At 46.5% G+C, this 27,298-nt stretch overlaps 1 long non-coding RNA gene across 1 annotated transcript in view; it reads left to right on the top strand.

The window, feature by feature from the left end:
• Nucleotides 1–27,026, top strand: part of LOC134947770 (uncharacterized) — a 214,832-nt gene extending 187,806 nt beyond the window's left edge. Inside the window, exon 3 of the long non-coding RNA XR_010182763.1 lies at nt 26,579–27,026. This is a non-coding gene — a long non-coding RNA (uncharacterized LOC134947770). The remainder of the gene's footprint in view (nt 1–26,578) is intronic.
• Nucleotides 27,027–27,298: the final 272 nt, after the last annotated feature.

Raw genomic sequence — 27,298 nt, 5'->3', positions numbered from 1 at the left:
TCAGACTTCAGGAGCCAGAGCAATCCACCAACAAATATATAAAACTGCATATTAGGCATGTGGAGCTTGAGCAGGGACCAGCTGCTTGAAGGCGGATATCTCTGGTTCTGGCTGGGCATAGTAGAGACAAGATTTCTTAGCTTTGAATGGGATAAAAAATTAGAGTGTCTCACCTTCAGAAGGTACTGGGGACTTGGGGATCAGAGTTCAGGAGCCAGAGCAATCCACCAACAAATATATAAAACTGCATATTAGGCATGTGGAGCTTGAGCAGGGACCAACTGCTTGAAGGCTGATATCTCTGGATCTGGGCATAGTAGAGACAAGCTGCTAGTGTCCATCGAACGTGGAGAATCCCAGCTTTTGAAATGTACTTTCAGAAAACCTCTAAATCATACAGAGCCCGAGATATCTGGCTGGGAAGAGCAATTAACAGGCTTGGATGGGGACCACTGCTTTGAAGTCGGATATCTCTGGTTCCCTAGGACCGATTTTAAAAAATCTGGTACCCCTGGAAAAAGGGGACCCTCAGCTATCAGCCTAGTGCCCTTATACTCCTGGGGCCCTTGGGCAAGAGCCCATTGAGCCCATACGAAAAGACGGCCCTGAGACTAGTAGGTGTTTCCTCTGGACTCCAAATTAGGACCTGATTCATGTTTGTAAGTAAAGCAAAAAAGCAAGCAACTGAGCAAGTGAGGCACATTCAGATTTAGATTTGGGAGGGGTGTGTTCAAAATGAAATCTAAACTGCAGTGTAAAAATACAGCTTTTGCGGGCTACATGCAAAAGCAGCCAGTATTTGCCCTGCACAGAAAAAAAACAAATGTATTTGCTCCCCTTGCATTGCAACACAGGGCCTAATTCAGACCTGATCGCAGCAGCAAATTTGTTCTCTAATGGGCAAAACCATGGGGGTCATTCCGAGTTGTTCGCTCTGTAAATTTCTTCGCATCGCAGCGATTTTCCGCTTAGTGCGCATGCGCAATGTCCGCACTGCGACTGCGCCAAGTAAATTTGCTATGCAGTTAGGAATTTTACTCACGGTTTTTTCCTCGTTCTGGTGATCGTAATGTGATTGACAGGAAGTGGGTGTTTCTGGGCGGAAACTGGCCGTTTTATGGGTGTGTGTGAAAAAACGCTACCGTTTCTGGGAAAAACGCGGGAGTGGCTGGAGAAACGGAGGAGTGTCTGGGCGAACGCTGGGTGTGTTTGTGACGTCAAACCAGGAACGACAAGCACTGAACTGATCGCAGATGCCGAGTAAGTCTCGAGTTACTCAGAAACTGCACAGAGATGTCTTATCGCAATATTGCAAATCTTTTGTTCGCAATTTTAAGAAGCTAAGATTCACTCCCAGTAGGCGGCGGCTTAGCGTGTGCAAAGCTGCTAAAAGCAGATATAACATGTGCAGAGAGAGTTAGATTTGGGTGGGGTGTGTTCAAACTGAAATTTAAACTCCAGTATTTACCCTGCACAGAAACAATATAACCCACCAAAATCTAACTCTCTCTGCACATGTTATATCTGCCCCCCTGCAGTGCACATGGGGCTTAATTCAGACCTTATCGCTGCTGTGCGTTTTCGCACAGTAGCGATCAGGTCTGAACTGCGCATGACAGGCAGAGGCTTTTGCTGAGCGGGCCGACTGCGACTGGCCGCCATTTTAGAGGCGTGGTCTGGGAAACGCAGGCGTGCCCAGACCGTGCGGAGGGCGGGCAGCGGGGGCTGCGACCCTCACATCGACGGATAGCTCCCTGCCAGTGCGCTGGAGTTGCGCTGGTGGGGAGCTACTCTTCAAGTACAGAAGCATTGCTGCCGTACCATGCTTTTGTACCTGTGCGGCTGGTGTAGGGGATGACATGCGGGGCGGACTAGCCCTGTGCTGGGCGTCCCCCCTGATGTCAGGGAAGCTGATCGTAGATGTGCTAAACTTAGCACATCTACTATCAGGTAGAGATGAGCGGGTTCGGTTTCTCTGAATCCGAACCCGCCAGAACTTCATGTTTTTTTTCACGGGTCCGAGCGACTCGGATCTTCCCGCCTTGCTCGGTTAACCCGAGCGCGCCCGAACGTCATCATGACGCTGTCGGATTCTCGCGAGGCTCGGATTCTATCGCGAGACTCGGATTCTATATAAGGAGCCGCGCGTCGCCGCCATTTTCACACGTGCATTGAGATTGATAGGGAGAGGACGTGGCTGGCGTCCTCTCCATTTAGATTATAAGAGACTGAGAGAGATTTACTGGAGCTGACTAGGAGGAGTACTGTTACTGTAGAAGTGTAGAGACTGAGTGGAGAGAGTTTACTAGTGAGGACAGTGCAGTTTACTTTATAATCCGTTCTCTGCCTGAAAAAAGCGATACACAGCACACAGTGACTCAGTCACATACCATATCTGTGTGCACTGCTCAGGCTCAGGCCAGTGTGCTGCATCATCTATTATCTATATATAATATTATATATATCTGTCTGACTGCTCAGCTCACACAGCTTATAATTGTGGGGGAGACTGGGGAGCACTACTGCAGTGCCAGTTATAGGTTATAGCAGGAGCCAGGAGTACATAATATATTATATAGTGAGTGACCACCAGACACACAGTGCAGTTTATTTAATATATCCGTTCTCTGCCTGAAAAAAGCGATACACACAGTGACTCAGTCAGTCACATACCATATCTGTGTGCACTGCTCAGGCTCAGGCCAGTGTGCTGCATCATCTATATATATTATATATCTGTCTGACTGCTCAGCTCACACAGCTTATAATTGTGGGGGAGACTGGGGAGCACTACTGCAGTGCCAGTTATAGGTTATAGCAGGAGCCAGGAGTACATAATATATTATATAGTGAGTGACCACCAGACACACAGTGCAGTTTATTTAATATATCCGTTCTCTGCCTGAAAAAAGCGATACACACAGTGACTCAGTCAGTCACATACCATATCTGTGTGCACTGCTCAGGCTCAGGCCAGTGTGCTGCATCATCTATATATATTATATATCTGTCTGACTGCTCAGCTCACACAGCTTATAATTGTGGGGGAGACTGGGGAGCACTACTGCAGTGCCAGTTATAGGTTATAGCAGGAGCCAGGAGTACATAATATATTATATAGTGAGTGACCACCAGACACACAGTGCAGTTTATTTAATATATCCGTTCTCTGCCTGAAAAAAGCGATACACACAGTGACTCAGTCAGTCACATACCATATCTGTGTGCACTGCTCAGGCTCAGGCCAGTGTGCTGCATCATCTATATATATTATATATCTGTCTGACTGCTCAGCTCACACAGCTTATAATTGTGGGGGAGACTGGGGAGCACTACTGCAGTGCCAGTTATAGGTTATAGCAGGAGCAAGGAGTACATATTATATTAAAATTAAACAGTGCACACTTTTGCTGCAGGAGTGCCACTGCCAGTGTGACTGACCAGTGACCTGACCACACTGACCACCAGTATAGTTAGTAGTATACTTATATTGTGATTGCCTGAAAAAGTTAAACACTCGTCGTGTGACTTCACTTGTGTGTTTTGTTTTTTTTTATTCTATAAAAATAAAACTCATTCTGCTGACAGACAGTGTCCAGCAGGTCCGTCATTATATAATATATAATATATACCTGTCCGGCTGCAGTAGTGATATATATATATTTTTTATATCATTTATCATCCAGTCGCAGCAGACACAGTACGGTAGTTCACGGCTGTGGCTACCTCTGTGTCTCTGCACTCGGCAGGCAGTCCGTCCATAATTGTAATACCACCTAACCGTGGATTTTTTTCATTCTTCTTTATACATACATAGTTACATAGACATCTTCTCTTTATCAACCAGTCTATATTAGCTGCAGACACAGTACAGTACGGTAGTTCACGGCTGTGGCTACCTCTGTGTCTGCACTCGGCAGGCAGTCCGTCCATAATTGTATACCACCTAACCGTGGTTTTTTTTCATTCTTCTTTATACATACATAGTTACATAGACATCTTCTCTTTATCAACCAGTCTATATTAGCTGCAGACACAGTACAGTACGGTAGTTCACGGCTGTGGCTACCTCTGTGTCTGCACTCGGAAGGCAGTCCGTCCATAATTGTATACCACCTAACCGTGGATTTTTTTCAGTCTTCTTTATACATACATAGTTACATAGACATCTTCTCTTTATCAACCAGTCTATATTAGCTGCAGACACAGTACAGTACGGTAGTTCACGGCTGTGGCTACCTCTGTGTCTGCAGTCGGCAGGCAGTCCATAATTGTATACTAGTATCCATCTCCATTGTTTACCTGAGGTGCCTTTTAGTTGTGCCTATTAAAATATGGAGAACAAAAATGTTGAGGTTCCAAAATTAGGGAAAGATCAAGATCCACTTCCACCTCGTGCTGAAGCTGCTGCCACTAGTCATGGCCGAGACGATGAAATGCCAGCAACGTCGTCTGCCAAGGCCGATGCCCAATGTCATAGTACAGAGCATGTCAAATCCAAAACACCAAATATCAGAAAAAAAAGGACTCCAAAACCTAAAATAAAATTGTCGGAGGAGAAGCGTAAACTTGCCAATATGCCATTTACCACACGGAGTGGCAAGGAACGGCTGAGGCCCTGGCCTATGTTCATGGCTAGTGGTTCAGCTTCACATGAGGATGGAAGCACTCAGCCTCTCGCTAGAAAAATGAAAAGACTCAAGCTGGCAAAAGCAGCACAGCAAAGAACTGTGCATTCTTCGAAATCCCAAATCCACAAGGAGAGTCCAATTGTGTCGGTTGCGATGCCTGACCTTCCCAACACTGGACGTGAAGAGCATGCGCCTTCCACCATTTGCACGCCCCCTGCAAGTGCTGGAAGGAGCACCCGCAGTCCAGTTCCTGATAGTCAGATTGAAGATGTCAGTGTTGAAGTACACCAGGATGAGGAGGATATGGGTGTTGCTGGCGCTGGGGAGGAAATTGACCAGGAGGATTCTGATGGTGAGGTGGTTTGTTTAAGTCAGGCACCCGGGGAGACACCTGTTGTCCGTGGGAGGAATATGGCCGTTGACATGCCAGGTGAAAATACCAAAAAAATCAGCTCTTCGGTGTGGAGGTATTTCACCAGAAATGCGGACAACAGGTGTCAAGCCGTGTGTTCCCTTTGTCAAGCTGTAATAAGTAGGGGTAAGGACGTTAACCACCTCGGAACATCCTCCCTTATACGTCACCTGCAGCGCATTCATAATAAGTCAGTGACAAGTTCAAAAACTTTGGGTGACAGCGGAAGCAGTCCACTGACCAGTAAATCCCTTCCTCTTGTAACCAAGCTCACGCAAACCACCCCACCAACTCCCTCAGTGTCAATTTCCTCCTTCCCCAGGAATGCCAATAGTCCTGCAGGCCATGTCACTGGCAATTCTGACGAGTCCTCTCCTGCCTGGGATTCCTCCGATGCATCCTTGCGTGTAACGCCTACTGCTGCTGGCGCTGCTGTTGTTGCCGCTGGGAGTCGATGGTCATCCCAGAGGGGAAGTCGTAAGCCCACTTGTACTACTTCCAGTAAGCAATTGACTGTTCAACAGTCCTTTGCGAGGAAGATGAAATATCACAGCAGTCATCCTACTGCAAAGCGGATAACTGAGGCCTTGACAACTATGTTGGTGTTAGACGTGCGTCCGGTATCCGCCGTTAGTTCACAGGGAACTAGACAATTTATTGAGGCAGTGTGCCCCCGTTACCAAATACCATCTAGGTTCCACTTCTCTAGGCAGGCGATACCGAGAATGTACACGGACGTCAGAAAAAGACTCACCAGTGTCCTAAAAAATGCAGTTGAACCCAATGTCCACTTAACCACGGACATGTGGACAAGTGGAGCAGGGCAGGGTCAGGACTATATGACTGTGACAGCCCACTGGGTAGATGTATGGACTCCCGCCGCAAGAACAGCAGCGGCGGCACCAGTAGCAGCATCTCGCAAACGCCAACTCTTTCCTAGGCAGGCTACGCTTTGTATCACCGCTTTCCAGAATACGCACACAGCTGAAAACCTCTTACGGCAACTGAGGAAGATCATCGCGGAATGGCTTACCCCAATTGGACTCTCCTGTGGATTTGTGGCATCGGACAACGCCAGCAATATTGTGTGTGCATTAAATATGGGCAAATTCCAGCACGTCCCATGTTTTGCACATACCTTGAATTTGGTGGTGCAGAATTTTTTAAAAAACGACAGGGGCGTGCAAGAGATGCTGTCGGTGGCCAGAAGAATTGCGGGACACTTTCGGCGTACAGGCACCACGTACAGAAGACTGGAGCACCACCAAAAACTACTGAACCTGCCCTGCCATCATCTGAAGCAAGAAGTGGTAACGAGGTGGAATTCAACCCTCTATATGCTTCAGAGGTTGGAGGAGCAGCAAAAGGCCATTCAAGCCTATACAATTGAGCACGATATAGGAGGTGGAATGCACCTGTCTCAAGTGCAGTGGAGAATGATTTCAACGTTGTGCAAGGTTCTGATGCCCTTTGAACTTGCCACACGTGAAGTCAGTTCAGACACTGCCAGCCTGAGTCAGGTCATTCCCCTCATCAGGCTTTTGCAGAAGAAGCTGGAGGCATTGAAGAAGGAGCTAAAAGGGAGCGATTCCGCTAGGCATGTGGGACTTGTGGATGCAGCCCTTAATTCGCTTAACAAGGATTCACGGGTGGTCAATCTGTTGAAATCAGAGCACTACATTTTGGCCACCGTGCTCGATCCTAGATTTAAAGCCTACCTTGGATCTCTCTTTCCGGCAGACACAAGTCTGCTGGGGTTGAAAGACCTGCTGGTGACAAATTTGTCAAGTCAAGCGGAACGCGACCTGTCAACATCTCCTCCTTCACATTCTCCCGCAACTGGGGGTGCGAGGAAAAGGCTCAGAATTCCGAGCCCACCCGCTGGCGGTGATGCAGGGCAGTCTGGAGCGACTGCTGATGCTGACATCTGGTCCGGACTGAAGGACCTGACAACGATTACGGACATGTCGTCTACTGTCACTGCATATGATTCTCTCAACATTGATAGAATGGTGGAGGATTATATGAGTGACCGCATCCAAGTAGGCACGTCACACAGTCCGTACTTATACTGGCAGGAAAAAGAGGCAATTTGGAGGCCCTTGCACAAACTGGCTTTATTCTACCTAAGTTTCCCTCCCACAAGTGTGTACTCCGAAAGAGTGTTTAGTGCCGCCGCTCACCTTGTCAGCAATCGGCGTACGAGGTTACATCCAGAAAATGTGGAGAAGATGATGTTCATTAAAATGAATTATAATCAATTCCTCCGCGGAGACATTGACCAGCAGCAATTGCCTCCACAAAGTACACAGGGAGCTGAGATGGTGGATTCCAGTGGGGACGAATTGATAATCTGTGAGGAGGGGGATGTACACGGTGATATATCGGAGGGTGAAGATGAGGTGGACATCTTGCCTCTGTAGAGCCAGTTTGTGCAAGGAGAGATTAATTGCTTCTTTTTTGGGGGGGGTCCAAACCAACCCGTCATATCAGTCACAGTCGTGTGGCAGACCCTGTCACTGAAATGATGGGTTGGTTAAAGTGTGCATGTCCTGTTTTGTTTATACAACATAAGGGTGGGTGGGAGGGCCCAAGGACAATTCCATCTTGCACCTCTTTTTTCTTTTCTTTTTCTTTGCATCATGTGCTGATTGGGGAGGGTTTTTTGGAAGGGACATCCTGCGTGACACTGCAGTGCCACTCCTAGATGGGCCCGGTGTTTGTGTCGGCCACTAGGGTCGCTAATCTTACTCACACAGTCAGCTACCTCATTGCGCCTCTTTTTTTCTTTGCGTCATGTGCTGTTTGGGGAGGGTTTTTTGGAAGGGACATCCTGCGTGACACTGCAGTGCCACTCCTAGATGGGCCCGGTGTTTGTGTCGGCCACTAGGGTCGCTAATCTTACTCACACAGCTACCTCATTGCGCCTCTTTTTTTCTTTGCGTCATGTGCTGTTTGGGGAGGGTTTTTTGGAAGGGACATCCTGCGTGACACTGCAGTGCCACTCCTAGATGGGCCCGGTGTTTGTGTCGGCCACTAGGGTCGCTAATCTTACTCACACAGCTACCTCATTGCGCCTCTTTTTTTCTTTGCGTCATGTGCTGTTTGGGGAGGGTTTTTTGGAAGGGCCATCCTGCGTGACACTGCAGTGCCACTCCTAGATGGGCCCGGTGTTTGTGTCGGCCACTAGGGTCGCTAATCTTACTCACACAGCTACCTCATTGCGCCTCTTTTTTTCTTTGCGTCATGTGCTGTTTGGGGAGGGTTTTTTGGAAGGGACATCCTGCGTGACACTGCAGTGCCACTCCTAGATGGGCCCGGTGTTTGTGTCGGCCACTAGGGTCGCTTATCTTACTCACACAGCGACCTCGGTGCAAATTTTAGGACTAAAAATAATATTGTGAGGTGTGAGGTATTCAGAATAGACTGAAAATGAGTGTAAATTATGGTTTTTGAGGTTAATAATACTTTGGGATCAAAATGACCCCCAAATTCTATGATTTAAGCTGTTTTTTAGTGTTTTTTGAAAAAAACACCCGAATCCAAAACACACCCAAATCCGACAAAAAAAATTCGGTGAGGTTTTGCCAAAACGCGTTCGAACCCAAAACACGGCCGCGGAACCGAACCCAAAACCAAAACACAAAACCCGAAAAATTTCAGGCGCTCATCTCTACTATCAGGTCTGCATTAGGCCCATGGTTTTGCCCATTAGAGAACAAATTTGCTGCTGCGAACTGGTCTGAATTAGGTCCATGGTTTGTTCCAGATACAAAGTTACTTGTTTTTTTTGCTTTCCCTACAAACATGAATTAGGCTCTTAGTGCAATGAAAAGTTTTAATAACATAATGATAAATAACGCATACCTCCCAACTGTCCCAATTTTTGTGCATGCCACAGTGTCCCACGTTGGGGGTGGGTGTGGGTTGTCAGTTGGGAGACCAACTCTCACTTGCTGCTCTGCTTAGCAGAGCAGCAGTGGATAGACGCTGTGTGCATGCATCTATTCACCGAGAGAGAGGGACAGCAGGCACTGCCCATGCTCCCGCAGTGCTGAAAACGGGGGCGGGGCACGCGATCGCTGCATTCTTGTGAAGCCACACACCCTTTTTCCGAGAGAGGGACAGGAGGCATGGACAACAGGCACTGGCCATGCTGCCACAGTGATTAAAACGGGGGCATGGTTTTTGATCGCAGCATTCCTGCGAAGCCACACCCTTTTCCCGAGGCCACGCCCATTTTTCAGATGCGCGTGCCTACAGCGCATGGAAGAGTCCTTCTTTATGGGGACAAGATGTTGGGAGGTATGAAAACGTACTCACCTACAAACTTTTAGGGATGAATTGAAGTCTCCCACTGAAAGATACATCAGTCATTTGTACTACCCCTTCAGATCGACACCCTTGTAATTTAGACTTTTATATCACTATAGGTCTTAAATGTTTATGAGTGTGGGCAAACAATGGGACAGGAATTTAAATCAAGCTATGATCAACAGATGCTGTTGCCGCTTGGGCTTGTACACAAATAAGATTTATTTATACTAGCACGGGCGAGATAAATCAAATCGGCTTCTGCCTATCATTCTATAGACTGTACATGGTAAATACTAACTATAAGCTGATTGGTTGCTAGGATTGGTTACTTACAATAGGCAACTTCTCCACTTGTCCAGTTCTCCACTGTTTAGAAAGATACACTTCCCCCTCAGGAATCATCACAATTTTCTTGCTCCAGAGAATAAGTGCAGTTGTATGCCACACTTACTGTACAGCAACTACAGTTTTTGATTGGGGATCAATTATACCCCTTGTGCACAAATAACCTGGGTCTGACCTGGTTATTGGTGTGCAAGATCTGGGCAAGCAAGTCTGGGCAAGATCGTGATTGGGTGAGATGAGGTGTCATTGCGGTTCTGTTTTTGCCACTGCAGTGGAAACTCTCCCCCCTTGTGGCTAATTGTATTGACCACCTAAGAGTTATATATTAGTGACTTTCCTGAAAGCATCACGCAAGATGGATTGCAGTGGCTACAGTGCGTAATAGTAGCAGGGAATATATGAAAGGAAGGAAAGCCCAAAGATATCGTCATGGAACAGGAAAAAAGGGCAAAAGAGAGACCTGTATTCTATACAAATCATACCTATAGGCAATAGGCCAGGGTCACATCCGGGACTTAGATCAGAAGCCATGAATCAAGAACAGGAAACCAGGAACAGAGGAGCTGGGCTCAGTTGTACCATGTTAGCTTGCCAGAAGCCATCTTAAATAGAAGTGGTAATCACGCCATCATATATAGCTGACTGTGGGTAGCTTGAAGCATGTTTCAAAGTTACAGTGAGCATGCTGCAAATTTATGATATAAGTATGCTGCAAAAACAGATAATCATATAGGTGAATATATGTTTTATCAGTGGGCTTTCTAATTTCTAATGTGGTAAGTTGGTCTTGAAGTAGAAACCTGTGACAGGTACAAAAGTCACACCATTGAAAGGATGGGACCATTACTTATAGAGCCTACAGGAGGCTTCAGAGGACCCCCCAGGTCCTATGTTCACGATGCACAATCAGTCATTGAGGCTTACAAACATTCACAGCTGTGATGAATGAAACTGACACGAGACAGCACCTGTGTTCAAATCACCCCTATGTAAAAAGTATGAGACGTGAGAGAAGAGACTTTATTTTCACTTACAGCCCGTTATAAAGCACTCTGGTTTACATATCATAAGGTAATTTCCTGAGATAAGCTGCAAGTTTATTGGCTAAGAAAATAGTTCCTATCTTATACGTCACAACTTCTAGAATTTCTCAGATTATCTAAAATTGCGTTTTTTGGATTGACTCAAGTTAGCTAAAAATCACTAAAGCTCTTGCTGAATGTCAGACACCTGGTGATGCTTCTTGGAAAGAAGCTAACCACAAAATCAGGAAAGTTTCTAGGGCCGCGCCAGCCATGCAATAACACGGGGTGCTGGTCCCGCGGCCATTGTGTGCATACTGTGCAGCATTCAATGCGGTCTGGCCGGCCGCATAGAATACTGTGAAAACTTCCCACCTAAAATGGTCTCCGCATAAGAGAGGACAGTTTTGAAGGATGCTAGAGGAGGTGGCGGACATTTTGGGAGGGACACTTAATAGACAGCCTGCAGGGAGGAGGCAGATAGCAGCACAGCAGTTGGCAGCAGCAGCGGAGGGAGCAGGCTAGCAGTAGCATGAAACAACCCCTGACAACGAGCAGGTACAGTGCCAATTTTAAGGGGAATTATTATTAAGTTAGGCATGGTGCAAGGGGCATACTGTGTGGGGCATAACAAAGGACATTACTGTGTGGGGCATAATAAGGTGCAAGAGGCATTACTGTGTGGGAGCATAATATGGTGCTAGGGGTATTACTGTGTGGGGCATAATAAGGTGCAAGAGGCATTATTGTGTGGGGCTTAATATGGTGCAAGGGGCATTACTGTGTGGGGCATAATGTGATGCTAAGGGTAGTACTGTATGGTGCATAATAAGGTGCAAGGGGTATTGCTGTGTGGGGCACAATTTGGTGCTATGGGCATTACTGTGTGGGGCATAATACGGTGCTAGGTGCATTGAGCTATGATATGGTTTAAGGTAGTAATTTCTTGCAAGACCACGCCAATTGCAGCAAGGCCAAGCCCATTTTCTGCTAGACCACACCTCCCATTATTATGGGGGGGGGGGGCGCAGATTTTTTTGTGCTCGCACAGGGACCCAATTTGTCTAGAAACAGCCCTGCACAAAGACCTGCATGCCAACCCCATTTTCTTGGAAATACAGGGGGCAGTCAAACCAGAGAGCCGGAGGCCAGATGGGCAGTCTGGCTTTAACTGATAGGTTTATTGGCTCCCAACAAAATTAACCCTAGTGTATAAGTTTGCATGTGGTAGGGTTTTTAGACTGCATGCTCAACTGGGGCAAGGACTGATGTAAATGGCCAAAAGAGTCTCTGTAAAGCGCTGCAGAATATGTGTGCGCTATATAAATAACTGGTAATAAATAATAAATAAAATAACAGTTCTTATGGGATCCGGTCGGGATCGGTATTTTGACTGCCAGGCATTCAAACCCAACCCATTCTTATTAACATATTGGGGCACTGTCTATTGGCAGCCAGGGGGAAACAAATTAAATTACATTGTCGTTGCCCCTTCCCTCCGGCTACCACTTGATGGCGCCCAGCGAAGAACTACAATTGTGCATGCAGCCGGCAACAACATTTTAGCTTGCAGCCCCCTGAGGTGGGTGAGCTGAAATGTGTGAAAAGTTTGAATGCCCTAACCAGACTTTAGATGGTTTAGCCACTATTCTCAGCTAAACCCTGTCTATTTGGGCACGGTTAAAGTTATGGGAACCTGATCGGAGCAGTAACTGAATTGCTCCGATGGCTCCCATTAAAACATTTGAATTGCCCCATTGTGCCTATTAATTGGAGGAGTATGTTTTATACATAGTTTTATGTTATTCCTTTATAAAACATATAGTATTGTTTCTGCCACCTTGTTGCTTGTTCTTTGTTCTATCTTTGGACCTTTTGCTGTCAAGTCCTGTCCCATTAATAGCATAATCATACTAATGTGATAGCATTATTACATATGAATAAGACTGACAGGAGTGTTCTGGAAAGCAATTAATGAGGAGGTGTGAGATGACAGAGATCCATAAACTGAACGTTGAGTTTGACAAGCAGGTATGGTACTGTGATATGTCTGAAGAGTAATGAAAATGTTATTGAATACTGGCATAGCATTGAAGAGTTAGGACATAATTTGAGAGAATCATTATCTTGGTATATTTACACAAGTAAATGTTGTACGCTATGTAACAGGTTAATATGTACATAAAAGTAAATCCCTTCTTAAATGCATAATACAAGAGAAGGTACAGTATTGTAAAATCTCTCTCAAGCATTTGTGGCATTGCCAGGAAGATCTTACACATACGTTTCTTCTGTTACTGAACCAGTGGCATCACAAGGGGGGTGCGGGCCGCTCCCGGGTGTCACCCGCCGAGGGGTGACACCAAAATGCTGGCTCCTGAACAGTGACAGGAGCCGAATGCTGCACTATTATATTATGTGCAGCACTCGGCTCCTGTCACTGTGTAGGAGCCAGCACTGCAGGGACAGCACTCCCCGGGAGTCAGACCTCACCTCCCACACCCCCCAAGTGACAAAAAAATTGGGTGTCGGGACGTGAAGCCCCGCCCCTTCCCACAAAGCCCCGCCCCTCAATGGGCTAAAAACAGGTGCCACCCGTGACGCCCAGGCCCTCTAAGCACCGCCCATTCCCATGAAGTCCCACCCCTTTTTCCGCCGCCGCACTGGGTGTTAAGGAGGTGAGTGACGCCTCTGTACTGAACCACCTAATTAGTTACATACTTCTTTCAGAGCAGCGTCTAATTATTTTTGAGGTAGCATCTGAAATGATCCAGTACACAAGTAACTTGTAAACATTTGTACTAATGCAATATATATTATACAAGACAATATTCTTTCTTTGATTTATCAACAATGAGGATGAACTGGAAGTTACTGGAGTAGAACCGGACTGGAACCAGACTGGGGTGCTGACCAGATGGTCAGCGGAATGATGACACTTCTTGCATAACCTGGTTCTGAACTGGAATAGAACTGGACTGGAGTAGATAGGTACAGAGATACAGGTTCTCTAAGGCAATACCTGTGAACACTGGAGAACGCAGTTACAAGGCTCACACACTGAGCAGTGTGACTTATGGATCTGGCAACCTTTGCCCAGAAAAAGCAGAAAGCTTTATACCCCTGGGTTATTCTGGATTGGCTGGAAGTGTCAGCTAAACATCAACCTGGACAGGATTGGACAGAAGTGAGTCAGCTGACTGGAACTAAGATAGCAACGTCCATGACCATGACTTTGGGGGGAACTTTGGTTTAGGCCTAAACACCAGGAAGCGAGGCACTATAGATTATCACACTGAGGATTACACACGGAAAACTGAGAGCGCTGAACAAAGGCAGCATGTATTGACTTCATTGAGAACTAAGCACAATGAGCAGAGAGACCAGCTGCTGAACACAGAATCCTGCAAATTACTCTCACAGAGGAATTCTCATGCAGGTGACTAATCAAGAGGTAGCAGCAGGAAACACAGACTGCAGCTTTTGTGTTGAACTGCAGGAGTGATGGCAGAGGTAATACATAAAACATAAGAAATTTAGTCAGGGCTGTGACACCCCCTGTGTCTCTCATCCACACCATCATCTCCCCACCGCATCTCTCAGCCACACCATCATTTCCTCCCCACGTCTCTCAGTCACACCATCATCATCCGCCTGCGTCACTCAGCCATGCCATCATCTCCCCCTGCGTCTCTAATCCACACCATCATTTCACCCCTGCATCTCTCATCCACACCATCATCTCTTCCCGCATCTCTCAGCCACACCATCATCTCCTACCTGCATTCTCTCATTCACACCATCATCTTCCACCTGCGTTGTCTCTCATCCACGCCATCCTCTCCCATCTGCACCTCTTACCATCCCTCTCACTTTGTGTCTCTAAGCCTCCACTCTTCACCCTGTGCCTCTCAGCCTCCCCCTTCACTCTGTGCCTCTCAGTCTCCACCTTCACTCTGTCCTCTCAGTATCCCCCTGTTCACTCTGTGCCTCACAGCCTGCTCCTCCTTCACTCTGTGCCTCTCAGCCTGCTCCTCCTTCACTCTGTGTCTCTCAACCTGCTCCCCCTTCACTCTGTGGCTCTTGGCCTCCCACCCTTCACTCTGTCTCTCAGCTTCCAACCCTTCACTCTGTGTTTCTCAGCCTGGACTCCTTCATTCTGTGTCTCTCAGCCTGCTCCCTCTTCATTCTGTGCCTCTTAGCCTCCCACCCTTGACTCTGTGTCTCTCAGCTTGCCCCCGCTTCACTCTGTGTCTCTCAGCAGGAACCCTTCACTCTGTGAAAAAGATGTGTACCAGTGCTGGATGTATAGTAAAATTATTATATTAGAAAATTAATAAATAATTTCTAGGACGGTTGGTTACAAAATTGGTAATAAAATAGATTTAATAAACGGAATCAATATAATACATAAAAACTATTAAATAAAAAGATGTCACAGTGCTATTGTCAAAACGGACTCATTATATAAATGACGCATTCATTTGACTCCTATTAGCAGCAATAATCACATCCCGGCTAGGACTTTTCTCTGAAATCATATCCACATTGGGTCGTCAGAGGTCATTTGGAGCTGAGTTGCTTGTACCAGCGAAACGCGTTGAGTTTGGATGACACAGCTATTGTCATTTGGACTCCCACTACTTTTCTGCCCTGGTATATAATTGTACTGCACATCTTCTTTGGACTTGCTGCTATATACACAGGAACAAGAGCCACCTCTACATTTATTGCTACGTCGGACTGCTGTGCTGAAGACTGGGGACAAAATAAGACTCAATCGGTCTATACAAATGGCCTCTGATGACCCAATGTGGATATGATTCCAGAGAAGAGTCCTAGCCGGGGTATTATTATTGCTGCTAATAGGAGTTTCTCTTTTTATATATAATATTGGGGGAGTTGACCAACCCCTATACCAGCTGCTGCTGACAGCGCACTTAATCGTATCATGTTTTACACCCTTCACTCTGTGCCTCTTGGCCTGTGCCCCTTCCCTCTGTGTCTCTCAGCATTCACCTCCCTTGTCTCACAGCCTCCCCATTCACTCTAAGTCTTTCAGCTCCCTTCGTTCTGTGGGGGTAATTCAGAGTTGATCACAGCGGCAAATTTGTTAGAATTTGGGCAAAACCATGTTACATTGCAGGTGTGGCAGATATAACATTTGCAGAGAGAGTTAGATTTGGGTGGGTTATTTAGTTTCTGTGTGGGGTACATACTGGCTGCTTTATTTTTACACTGCAATTTAGATTTCAGTTTGAATACATCCCACCCAAATCTAACTCTCTCTGCACATGTTATATCTGTCCCCCCTGCAGTGCACATGGTTTTGCCCAACTGCTAACAAATTTGCTCCTGCGATCAACTCTGAATTAGGCCCTGTGTCTCTCAGCACCAACCCCTCTCCCCTCTCCGTTCACTGGTAAGCGTACTCACCTGTATAAGTGTGGCTCTCTAAATTAGGGTGTGCCTGTGCGTATCCAACATGTCCACTGCCATTATTTCTTGCTGGGAATAACAGGAAATACAAGTATAAGGTAAAATAAATAAAAGGTAGATTGAAAAAACTGTAAAGCACTTTCTACATGGACGAAGGTGCTGTGTTTTGTCTGGTGTCACAACACAGAGTCACACAGCCACAGACTATGGACAAAGCTGATTACATCTCCCAGGGACAGGACAAGGAAGTGTGCCCAGGCTCAGTGTGAAACCACCACAACCACCTAGTGCCATGCAGACCCTGCTGACCACACACAGCGGGGTGCAGAGGAGGAGAGGGTGTGCATGCACTGGGCACAGGAGTTGGCACTCACCCAGGTGCAGGGTCAGGTTGATGGAATGCGGGTACTGGATCAAAGTCAGCATGTTCTGGCTCTGCCACTAGGTGGTAGGCATGGGCAAAGAGATACCTTGAACTGAGGTGAGACACATGACTCAACTCAGTGGAGTGTCTCGAGACAGTGTCTCGTACATGACTCTTTTGTAATGAATTGCAGACTGTGCACATGCAGTGAGTGCAGAGACTGCTGGCAGTGCTGGGACTCAGATGGTGTCCGGTCTTTAGGCCTACCCTTTCTAGGTCGACAGTAATTAGGTCGATCACTGAATGTCGACACCGACTGAAGGTCGACACATGACTAGGTCGACAGGTATGCAAGGTCGACATGGTCAATAGGTGGCGAACGTAGTGAGCCACTGTGCCTGAAGCGTGGTGAGCGAATGCATTTCAACTGTCGGTGGTCCCAGATGGAAATTTGGGTCAAGAAACCCCCAAAACTCTCCCCAAAACTGCATCGACCTAATGACCATGTCAACCTTGCATACCTGTCGACCTAGTCATGTGTTGACCTTCAGTCAGTGTTGACCTACTCACTGTCGACCTTCAGTGGTCAACCTAGTGACTGTTGACCTAGACAGGGTTGATCCATTGATCCACACCTGACTCAGACATCTGGGAGTAGGTCAGCTATTCAGCTGCACTGAATAATTTATGAATCTGATCCGTCTCCACTGACTGTGCACTGTCTCAACTCAGTCTCACAGGAAGTCAGGCACAGCAGCAGCCCTGACACTGAGCACCATCACACTGCTCCCTCCCAGTGGGTGTCACCCAGGAGTGCTGCCACCCAATCACTGTGACTGAGTGATAGGGGCTACGGGGGGCTGTCTCTACACACCAAATTGTGAGTGACTTGAATCATTCGAACTTCTAAATGGTTCGAGTCATTTTGTTGAGACAGCAACTCAGTAGCCATCTCTACTAGGTGGTGTCCGCCTGATTGTTGTAGTTAGTGAGGCACTCGTGTCATGTTGCAGGTGGGGAACAACTTGGTGATGCCGGTCTGCATGCAGTACTCTTCTGGGGTGAAGCCGCAGGTGTTGTGCATACCACGGTCACGTTGATGGCAGCGTTTATGAACTCGGGCATGCAGCGCTGCTGCCACCCATTTGCCGTGAACTTGTCCATTGCCACCCGGGTGGCATCCACCAGCAGCAGGAGCAGGGTGAGCAGCAGCACAGGAGGCTGAATTCTCTGGGGCATGGGAGTCTCCGCTGGCTGCATGGTGTAGGGGCTGGGTGATTTAGCCGTGGGTCTTTACTGCTGGGTGCTGGCTGAGTGTAGGGCAGTCCAGATGCTGAAAGCCTCCTGTCAAATGCTGGCTCCCAACAACTTTCAGCAAACTTTCTCCGCTGCTGGGATCCCGGTTGGAGCTGTTCACCAGGGCAGGGTCTGAGAACCGCAGCTGTGTGGGTATGATGGCTGGGGTGGTGCAGGGGCCCTGGATCTGGGTAGGGGGCTATAATGGTGTGTCCATCACTTTTAGCTGCCTGCTACTACCTGCCTCCTCCACAGTTGGCTTCTCTGACCCAGTTTCCTCTTCCACAATGTTAATGGTGCTCAGGAAATGCCCCATAGCTGGCGCCAGTGACTTTCATAGGGGAGAGAGGGAGAGAGGGAGGGAGGGAGTGAAAACCGGCCCACGAGGTACTTTATAAAGGCCTGTTGGAGGGACCAGGGAGGGCACGTGTCCAGATTCTCATCCTGCTGCCCACCACCATTGTAGAAAGCACCTGCACGGTGCTTGGGTGCGGTGATAGAGAGGAGTGACAGCTTCTGCAGTAGCCCCTCTCTCCTGGCCAGCACACACGCTAATTGTGGGCTGCACTGGGGAGAGAGGCAGAGGCAGTAACCCCCCCCCCCCCAAGAAGACACATGAGGGCTGTACATTTTCTTTGAATTTACAGCCGCATACTTGCCTACTCTTCCAGAAAAGTGGGCAAGTCTCCCGGATGGACCCCCCCAACATGAGTCCCAGGAAGTCCCCTGCATTTGGCGCTGTCTGGTGGGGGGTCCGATGATGCGATACACGCCAAATCAATGACTGCTGTAAACTGGCACATTACATTATATTGCTCCTTACACATTACGCCATACATAAGTAGTGCTCCTTACACATTATGCCCACAGAGTCGTAACATATGCTCACACAGTAGTAGTGCCCCTTACACATTATTCCCACACAGTAGTATCCCTTAAACTTGTAACACCACACACTAGAGCCCCCTATTTACATTACACTACACAGTATTACCCCTTATACACATTATGCCACACATTAGTAGTGCTCCTTACACATTATGCCACACATTAGTAGTGCCCCTTGCACATTATGCCACACATCAGTAGTGCCCCTAACACATTATGCCCACACAGTAGTAGTGCCCCTTACAAGTTATGCCCACACAGCAGTAGCGCCACTTACACATTATGCCCACATTGTGGTAGTGCACAATACACATCATATATAGCAACTAGAGTTGTGCGGGTTCGGTTTTACTCGGATTTACTCAGGGCTCGAAACGGCATCTTATTGGATCACGGATGTCACGCGTTTTGGATAGCCAATAAGCAAAACGCGAAATACCCAAGTAAATCCGAGTAAAACCGAACCCGCTCATCTCTAATAGCAAAAGTTATCTACAGAAACGGTCATCTGACTTCATAAAAGATAAACACAAGCAATTCTGCTTTTCCAGCATTTTAGATTAATTTTGATCTGTCATGAAATATTGTGTTTGTCCTTTGTGAAGTCCAATGAGTGGCTTCTCTGTGGATAACTGTTTATTACTTGCTAAGTGCACTACAGCGATTTCAAAGTAGTAGTGGAGTGCTCTTTCTTGGAGGTGAGTTTGTTTGTTGACATAAGGAACTCCCACTATACCATTTATACAGTAGCAAGATGCATTGTGTTATGGATGTCCTTGAGGAAGGTGGGAGCCACCAAAAAGGCTGTTGGGCTAATGGGGGTTATGGTTCTACATCAAGCCCCCCTGTGTGGATGTAATAAGTATCATGTTTATCAGCTGTGAAAATATTTTTTCTATGAACATATGCTGCTAATTGTATACGTACTTGGAATTCCTTGCCTGAGACAGTAGTAACGGTGGACTCGGTTATTACTTTTAAGAATGGGCTAGATAAATTCCTAATGGATAAGAATATATAGGGTTATGTTGGGTAAATCATGCACTACACTAATAAAATAAAATAATAATAATAAAATAAAAAATAATTCAATAAGAGGAATCGACATACTGGTTAAACATTCACCAAAGTTACAATTAGTGATCTCCTACTGTAATATTTTTAAGGCTAACAGGTTGAAGTCAAAGGACAATTTGTCTTTTTTCAACCTAAAAAACTATGTTACTATGTTATATATATAAGGAACAGGTGGTGCCACTCACGGACTTCAAACAAGGGTCAGCAGACCAACTTTTCAGTTTCGGTTTAATGCAACCTTCGTCAGGAACAAAAGACATAAAACAATAGCTTACCTTATATAACAACCATTCCTCAAATCTAACCAAAGACTAGTGTGTCCTGCAGTGGCGTGCGGTGAGGTCAGTGGCTGGTGAGGCACTACAGCCATAATGTCCACCGAATCTGCCGATGACCCCTACCACCGCCGAGTAAATGCCCGCTACTGACCCTGAGTCGATGCCCTGTGCCACCGCCAATGGCTTACAAACTCACCCACCATCAACTGACCCAGCCCTCCGCCACTAATTTGCATCTCAGTCCGATGCCGCCAATGCCCGCTGCCTGCCTGCTCATCATACTTGTGATATATTGTACATTTTTATAGAAAAAAAAATAGTGTTTGGGACTGGGAAGGGAGTGGGAGGAGGACATGAATGCAATTTTGTTGTCCAGGGCTTCCAATAACTTAATGGAAAAGGGTCTGAATGGGTTAAAAAAAAAATGCGTGAGGTCCCCCCTCCTAAGTGTAACCAGCCTCGGGCTCTTTGAGCCGGTCCTGGTTGTTTAAATACTGGGGAAAAATTGGACAGGGGTTCCCCGTATTTAGACAACCAGCACCGGGCTCTTAGTCCGGTCCTGGTTCCAAAAAATACGGGGGACAAAAGACGTAGGGGTCCCCCGTATTTTTGAAACCAGCACCGGGCTCCACTAGCCAGGGACATAATGCCACAGCCAGGGGACACATTTACGTAGGTCCCTGCGGCCGTGGCATTACCCCCCCAATTAGTCACCCCTGGCCGGGGTTCCCTGGAGGTGTGGGGACCCCTTAAATGAAGGGGTCCCCCCCTCCAGGCACCCAACGGCCAGGGGTGAAGCCCGAGGCTGTCCGCAGCACCCCTAGGCGGTGGGTGCCAGGCTGATAGCCATAAGTGTGTAAAAAAAAGAGTATTGTTTTTTGTTGTGGAACTACAAGGCCCAGCAAGCCTCCCCCGCTTGCTGGTACTTGGAGAACCTCAAGTACCAGCATGCGGGGAAATAACGGGCCAGCTGGTACCTGTAGTTCTACAACAACAAAAATACCCAAATAAAAACACAACTCGCACACCGTGACAGTAAAAGTTTATTAAAAACACACTTACACACTCACACATACTTACCTACATCCCACGCCGGTCACGTCCACTTGTCCAGTAGAATCCAATAGGTGGTTCCTGTAAAAATAAGAGAGAGATTACTTACCTACATCCCACGCCGGTCACGTCCACTTGTCCAGTAGAATCCATATTGGAACCAGGCACCTGGAACAAGAATAGAAATAAATACTTACAGGAGAGAGAGAGAGAGAGAGAGAGAGAGAGAGAAGTCCCGGTCAGCTCCCGGCCCGTTGCTTAGCAACGGGACGCGCCTGGCAACACAAGTCACAGTGCCGCAGGCAGGAAGGAGGCGGCAGCGGCTGGAGGCGGAGGGCCAGGAGGAGAGGTGAGCACTACGGGGACAAGACAACACAAACATACAAACATAGAACTCACCCCTCACTCCTGCTTCAGGCTCGTCGCTCCAACGCCAGTCACAGCCGCCGGGTCCCGCCGCCTCTTACCCCTCCAGCGTCGTGTTGGTGATTGTACAGCGGATCCAGCACTGGATCCGCTGCCCAATCACAGGTGCCTCGCTGATATGGGGGTGGTGTCCCTGTCAGCGAGGCACTTGTTTCAGTGCCGCTTTCCTGCTTTGTTTCAATGGGCTTTTACAGCCCAGTGTTTGGCCCCGCCCCCCGCTCTGCCCCGTTCCCATTATCCACGGGAGGCACTGCTATCAGTGCCTCCCAAAGTCATTTAAATGCATCAAATTTTTAGAATTAAATAAAGAAGTTACTTATGACACAGACTATGTGTCATAAGTATCTTCTTTGTATGATTTTAATAATTAATCACAGGGGAGGCACTGCCTCCCCTGCCTCCCCTGACTGCACGTCCCTGGTGTCCTGTCTGTAGCCAGTGTCAACTCCAACGAACATGGATGCAGAAGGGACGTCAGACCTCGGGATAACGTAACCAGGCAACCTACTAACAAACAATCCTTCTCCAGGAATAACGTAAAAAGACATACTGTAAAAGAAGAGTACAGATATAGTTTAGAAAGTTCTGGAGCAAAACATTTTAACTCCTATAATAATTGCTAAGTTGGTCTGCTGACCCTTACTTGAAATGATGAAATCCATGAGTGCCGCCACTTTGTTTCATATATATGTCATTAAAAACTATCCAATGTCTCTAAAAACAATATTCAGCGCAAAGAAGAGCAACAATGATATGGCTCCCACAGAGCAATGATCTCAATATTATCAAGTCTGTCTAGGAGACTCAACCCATGTACTCAAGCTATGTACTCAAGCTATCCGTCATGTGCTCTTCTTTCCTGTATGTTTTTTTGTTGTATGTTATATACTGTCTGGGAGCGGCAGCTATCAGAAACAAATTCCTTGTGTATTATGTACTGATATACTTGCCAATAAACTGATTCTGATTCTGATTGTGAAGAGACACAAGGATTTGAGCAAACCTACAACAAAAGAACATCTGTGGGTGGTTCTCCAAGATGTTTGGAACAAACTTCTTGACGAGTTCCTTCAAAGTGTAAGTGTACCTAGAAGAATTGATGCTGCTTTGAAGGCAAAGGGTGTTCACACCAAATTTGTTTTACATTTATTTTCTGTTCCTTAACTTAGCATTTTGTTAATTGATAAAAAATAAACTATTAACATATCTATTTTTGAAAGCATTCATTCTTTGCAGCATTTCATCCACACCTGCCAAGGGCATAACTTCCATAGGTGCAGGGGTGCAGTTGCTATGGGGCCCAGAGCTGAGAGGAGCATACCTTCCCTGGCAAAACTGTGTGTTATATACATTTTCCTCATTGAGTGGTACATAGGGACCCTTACAAACCTTTGCCGTGTGGTCTACAAAACATCTAGGTATGCCCCTGGACCTGCTCATTGTAATGTGATATAAAATTAACTGCTTAGCATTATAATGCTACATTATATGTTATTAACTGGGGCACTGTAATGTGGCACAATATGAAGTGGGGACACTGTATGTCATAATGTGAATTGGGAGTACTGTGTTGCATAATGTGTACTGGCAGCCCTACAATGTGACAAAATATGAACTAGGGCTTTACTATGGGGCATAACTTTAACCAAGGCACTACTATGGTTCAGAAAATAAACTAGGGTGATATTATGGGGCATGCAAGTAACAACTGCTGCAGAAAGGTATTGCAACAGGGGCCCCTTCAAAATGTTGCTATGGGGCCCACAAAGTTCTGACTACGCCCCTAACACCTGCCTAATTCAGATCTGATCGCAGCAGCAAATTTGTTAGCTAATCTAACTCTCTCTGCACATGTTACATCTGCCCCCCCCTGCAGTGCACATGGTTTTGTCCATTAGCTAACAAATTTGCTGCTGCGATCAGATCTGAATTAGGTGTTAAAACTTTTGCACAGTACTGTATCTTTTATTCACACTTCTTTTACCTCTGCACTGCCCTGTCTTATACCCCTCTGCCCTACGCTGCCCTGTCTTATACAGCCCTACCCTACACTGCTCTGTCTCATATGCTGCAGTGTCTTATGCCACCCTGCCCTATGCTGCCCTGTCTTATACCACCCTTCCATACGCTGCCCTGTTTTAAACCACCCTACCTTCATCTATCCATAAACTGGAGTCCTTCTCGCAATAGCAACTTGCAGATCCCCCAGAATGTGTTTGCTCAGGATGCAGGGGTTAATCTTAGCAACCAATTAGAAGTTATCTTATAAATTGCAAAAATGAAAAGTTAGTGTTATCTAACCCCACGCTGTAGTAATAGCAGCTTAGCTTACCTGCAGAAGGCAGGCACCCTAGAGACCCCTCAGACGGTCCCTGCTTCCATTGCTGCTACTGGGTCCGATTCAGACCTGATCGCTGTTGTGCATTTTCACAGGGTGGCCGATTATCGATCGTCTGTGCATGCGTACGGATCATAATGTGCACGCGCGAGGCCAAACTGCAAAACAATCCAGCGTCTTTTTGATCACAAGGCGTATGCAAGTTGATTGACAGGAAGAGGATATTTGGGGCTGGTAACTGGCCATTTTCTGGGTGTGTCAGGAAAAATGCAGGCGTTCCCAAGCGTTTTATGGGAGGGTGTGTGACGTCAGCTCCGGCACCGAACAGCCTGTTTCTATTGCACTGTAGGAGTAGGTCCTTGGCGACGCACAGACTGCACAGACTGGAAGAAACATTAGATGGTGAGTGAGTTGCAAACAGATTTGCAGCTCACCGGCGTATGCAGAGCTTTTCATAAGGCGTACGCAGACTTGCACGGGGCGAGTGTTCACTCTGTTTGGGCAGCAACTATATGATCGCAAACCTCTGCAAATTTGCAGAGGAGCGATCAGGTCTGAATTGGGCCCATTGTTTTATCTGCATGTGTGTAACTGCATCTGAACAGCTTATTGGAGGAAGCTTCCATGTACTGCACCATAAAGATGTGCCTGAGGAAATGCGGCAACCAGCGTATGAGCAGCGGCATGCATTCCACATACCGCAATGCAAGCCACTAGAGGCCAAATAGCTCCCCTGGTGGCCATTTTTATTTGGCTGTCAGTTGACGCTGGCCGATTAGAGCTGAGCTCCGATGGTGGCTGCTGACACGGAGGGTGGGTGATGGATGGCCGCTGAGGGAACAACGGGACCGGCCGAGAGGGCTCGTGCCCGACATCCCAATCCGCCCATGACTGTATGACAGTAAATAATGGACTGTCCATTAAACATTTTTATCGGGATGTAGTTATGTGACCGGCGGTCAGGAGACCGCTGGTCACAACACCTCCCCCTACATCCCGCCCCCTGAGAATCCTGACAGCTGGCATGCCGACTAGCAGGGACTATTCCCACTTGTAGGTGTCCCGGACACCCATAGAGTGGGAATAGAACCTGTGGCAACCACAGGTCACCACCGATCCCACAAGGTGCTTATTGCGCTCGCCCCCACCCAGCCGGCATTCTGCTGCCGGGATACCGGCAAAGGTATGCTGAGACTGCCGGTCACGCACAACCAACCCTTTTTATCTACTAATTGGCTCCTCTTGTGACTCATGAGTAAGGGGGTATATATTGTAAAACACAGCCTTTTTTCATTCCTCAAAATGTAAAATCCCAATTAAACCAAATCAACAGGAAAAGAAAAAAGATACGCTAAAGAAGTCAACTTTCTGCTTTATTTTTTCAGATGAAAATACCAAGACTTAGAATAAGGGGGAAAAAGGTCTTTAGAGCCACAACATATACAAAATTATATTCAGCTGAGAGTAGGTTTGCCATTTACTATAATATGAATGCTGAAAATGATGAGGATAAACAGTGTGTGTGTTTTGTGATAGCAGACGACTTCTGGAGGAAAGACTCTGTATTGAAACATGAACTTAGGATGGCTGGCTGAACCGGTTCTTAAACTGTGAATGATAATTAATGCACTAGATAAGAGCAATGCTCTTGTGGTATGCCGCTCATAAACTAATCACAAACAGAAAAGTTTTCTTTCCATTCATTATACAGAGCAGATTCAGATCTCCTTAATCTGTTTCATCAATCATGCAACGCTCAAAATACAGTGTTTAGAATATAGAGGACAGAATAGAATGTCTAAATAGATTGTGTAACATTCCAAGGTCCACTTTCTGTCCTTCATGGAACGCTTGCTCTAAACATTTTATACATGTATCCCTAAACATGTAACATGTGCAGAGAGATTTATACAGCCTCAAGGGATTTCATTAAGCCACTGTTTTTTCCAGAGATTTTCTGGTGATTTATAAACCACCAAATTTTCCACAGGGCTTTAGGTTCCACAACCACTGGCTTTCCAAAGAATACAAATCATGAAATCTATCTCGCTGTGATTTGGAAATCTGTTGGAAATTCTTCCAGGAAAAAATACAGAATTGTGACAACTGAGACAGCTCAAAGTTTCTCAAATGTTAGAGAGAGATAAAGGCCCTCATTCCGAGTTGATCACAGCATGCAACTTTTTGCTGCTGGTACGATCAACTAATCTCCACCTATGGGGGAGTGTATTTTAGCATAGCAGGTCTGCGATCGCTTGTACAGCCCTGCTATGCTAAAAACGTTTCCTGTAAAACAAGACCAGACCTGGACATACTTACCTTGTGCGATGGATCCAGCGATGATGGGCTTGGCTTTGACGTCAGACATCCTCCCTCCGTTCGCCTGGACACGCCTGCATTTTTTCTTACCACTCCCCGAAAACGGTCTCCAGTGGTCAGTTGACGCCCCGGAATGCCTTCCTGCAGTCAATCTTCTTGCGATCGCCGCTGCGACCGCTTTTTCCGCTGTCAGTGTCGTTGCCCGGCAACGGCTGTCGCCAGACAATGACGCGCATGCGCATTACAGCCCCCGCGCATGCGCAGTAGTAATCCGGTTGCAGCTGTGCGAATGAAAGCACGCTGCGATCGGGTCGGAATGACCCCCTAAGTACTAACCAATAAGCTCATAACTGTCATTTGTCCTTTTTTTCAGAAATGTTTTAACTGAAGTCAAGAGGAAGAATAACAAAAGTACAATACAGATGCAGAAGGGTTACAAGTCTATGAACTATGTAGAAGGCAAAGAGATACAATCATACTTTCAAGAAATAATAAATGGTGAATGCATAGAACTTTCTTTCATCATAGTCTGTGAAAGTCATCGTATAGTGCAACTGTAACTGTACTGTGTGGTATTCAAACAAAATCTGCATCCCTCGTTTTCGAGGTTTCCACCCAGTATATCAATAAAATATAAATCGGCTTCAAGAATAAGAATAAAAGATGAGTCAGAAGTTACACAAAGGAAGGAAAAAGGAAAAAGAATGACGGAGGGAAGGGGAAAAAGGGGGGAGGGAAAGAGAAGCCATGTGCACCTATGCACAGCACCTCCACCTTCTCAAGAACAAACAATTGGAGGGTCTTGTAAAAGCATTCTAGTTTCGTACCATTGTGTAAATTTGAAACAGTGTTGTTTTTGTCTTTTGATTTCAATGTTTTGGATATCAATAAAACTTTCCCAAATTTAGAATTTTTTTTATTTTTTCCTTTATAAAGGGAAGATTCTACCCAATCCATTTTGAAAATCTAAAATATTTTTTCTTTAAACAAAGCTAACGAAGGGGGATTGGGGTGAATCCACTGTTGAAGAAAAACATTTTTAGCCACAGCTGAATGAATCAGTAATAATTTCTTACACCTTTTAGAATGCTAG

The sequence above is a fragment of the Pseudophryne corroboree genome, chromosome 8 (assembly GCF_028390025.1).
Source record: "Pseudophryne corroboree isolate aPseCor3 chromosome 8, aPseCor3.hap2, whole genome shotgun sequence".
Taxonomy (NCBI): domain Eukaryota; kingdom Metazoa; phylum Chordata; class Amphibia; order Anura; family Myobatrachidae; genus Pseudophryne; species Pseudophryne corroboree.
This window is presented reverse-complemented; position numbering and strand designations above follow the sequence as displayed.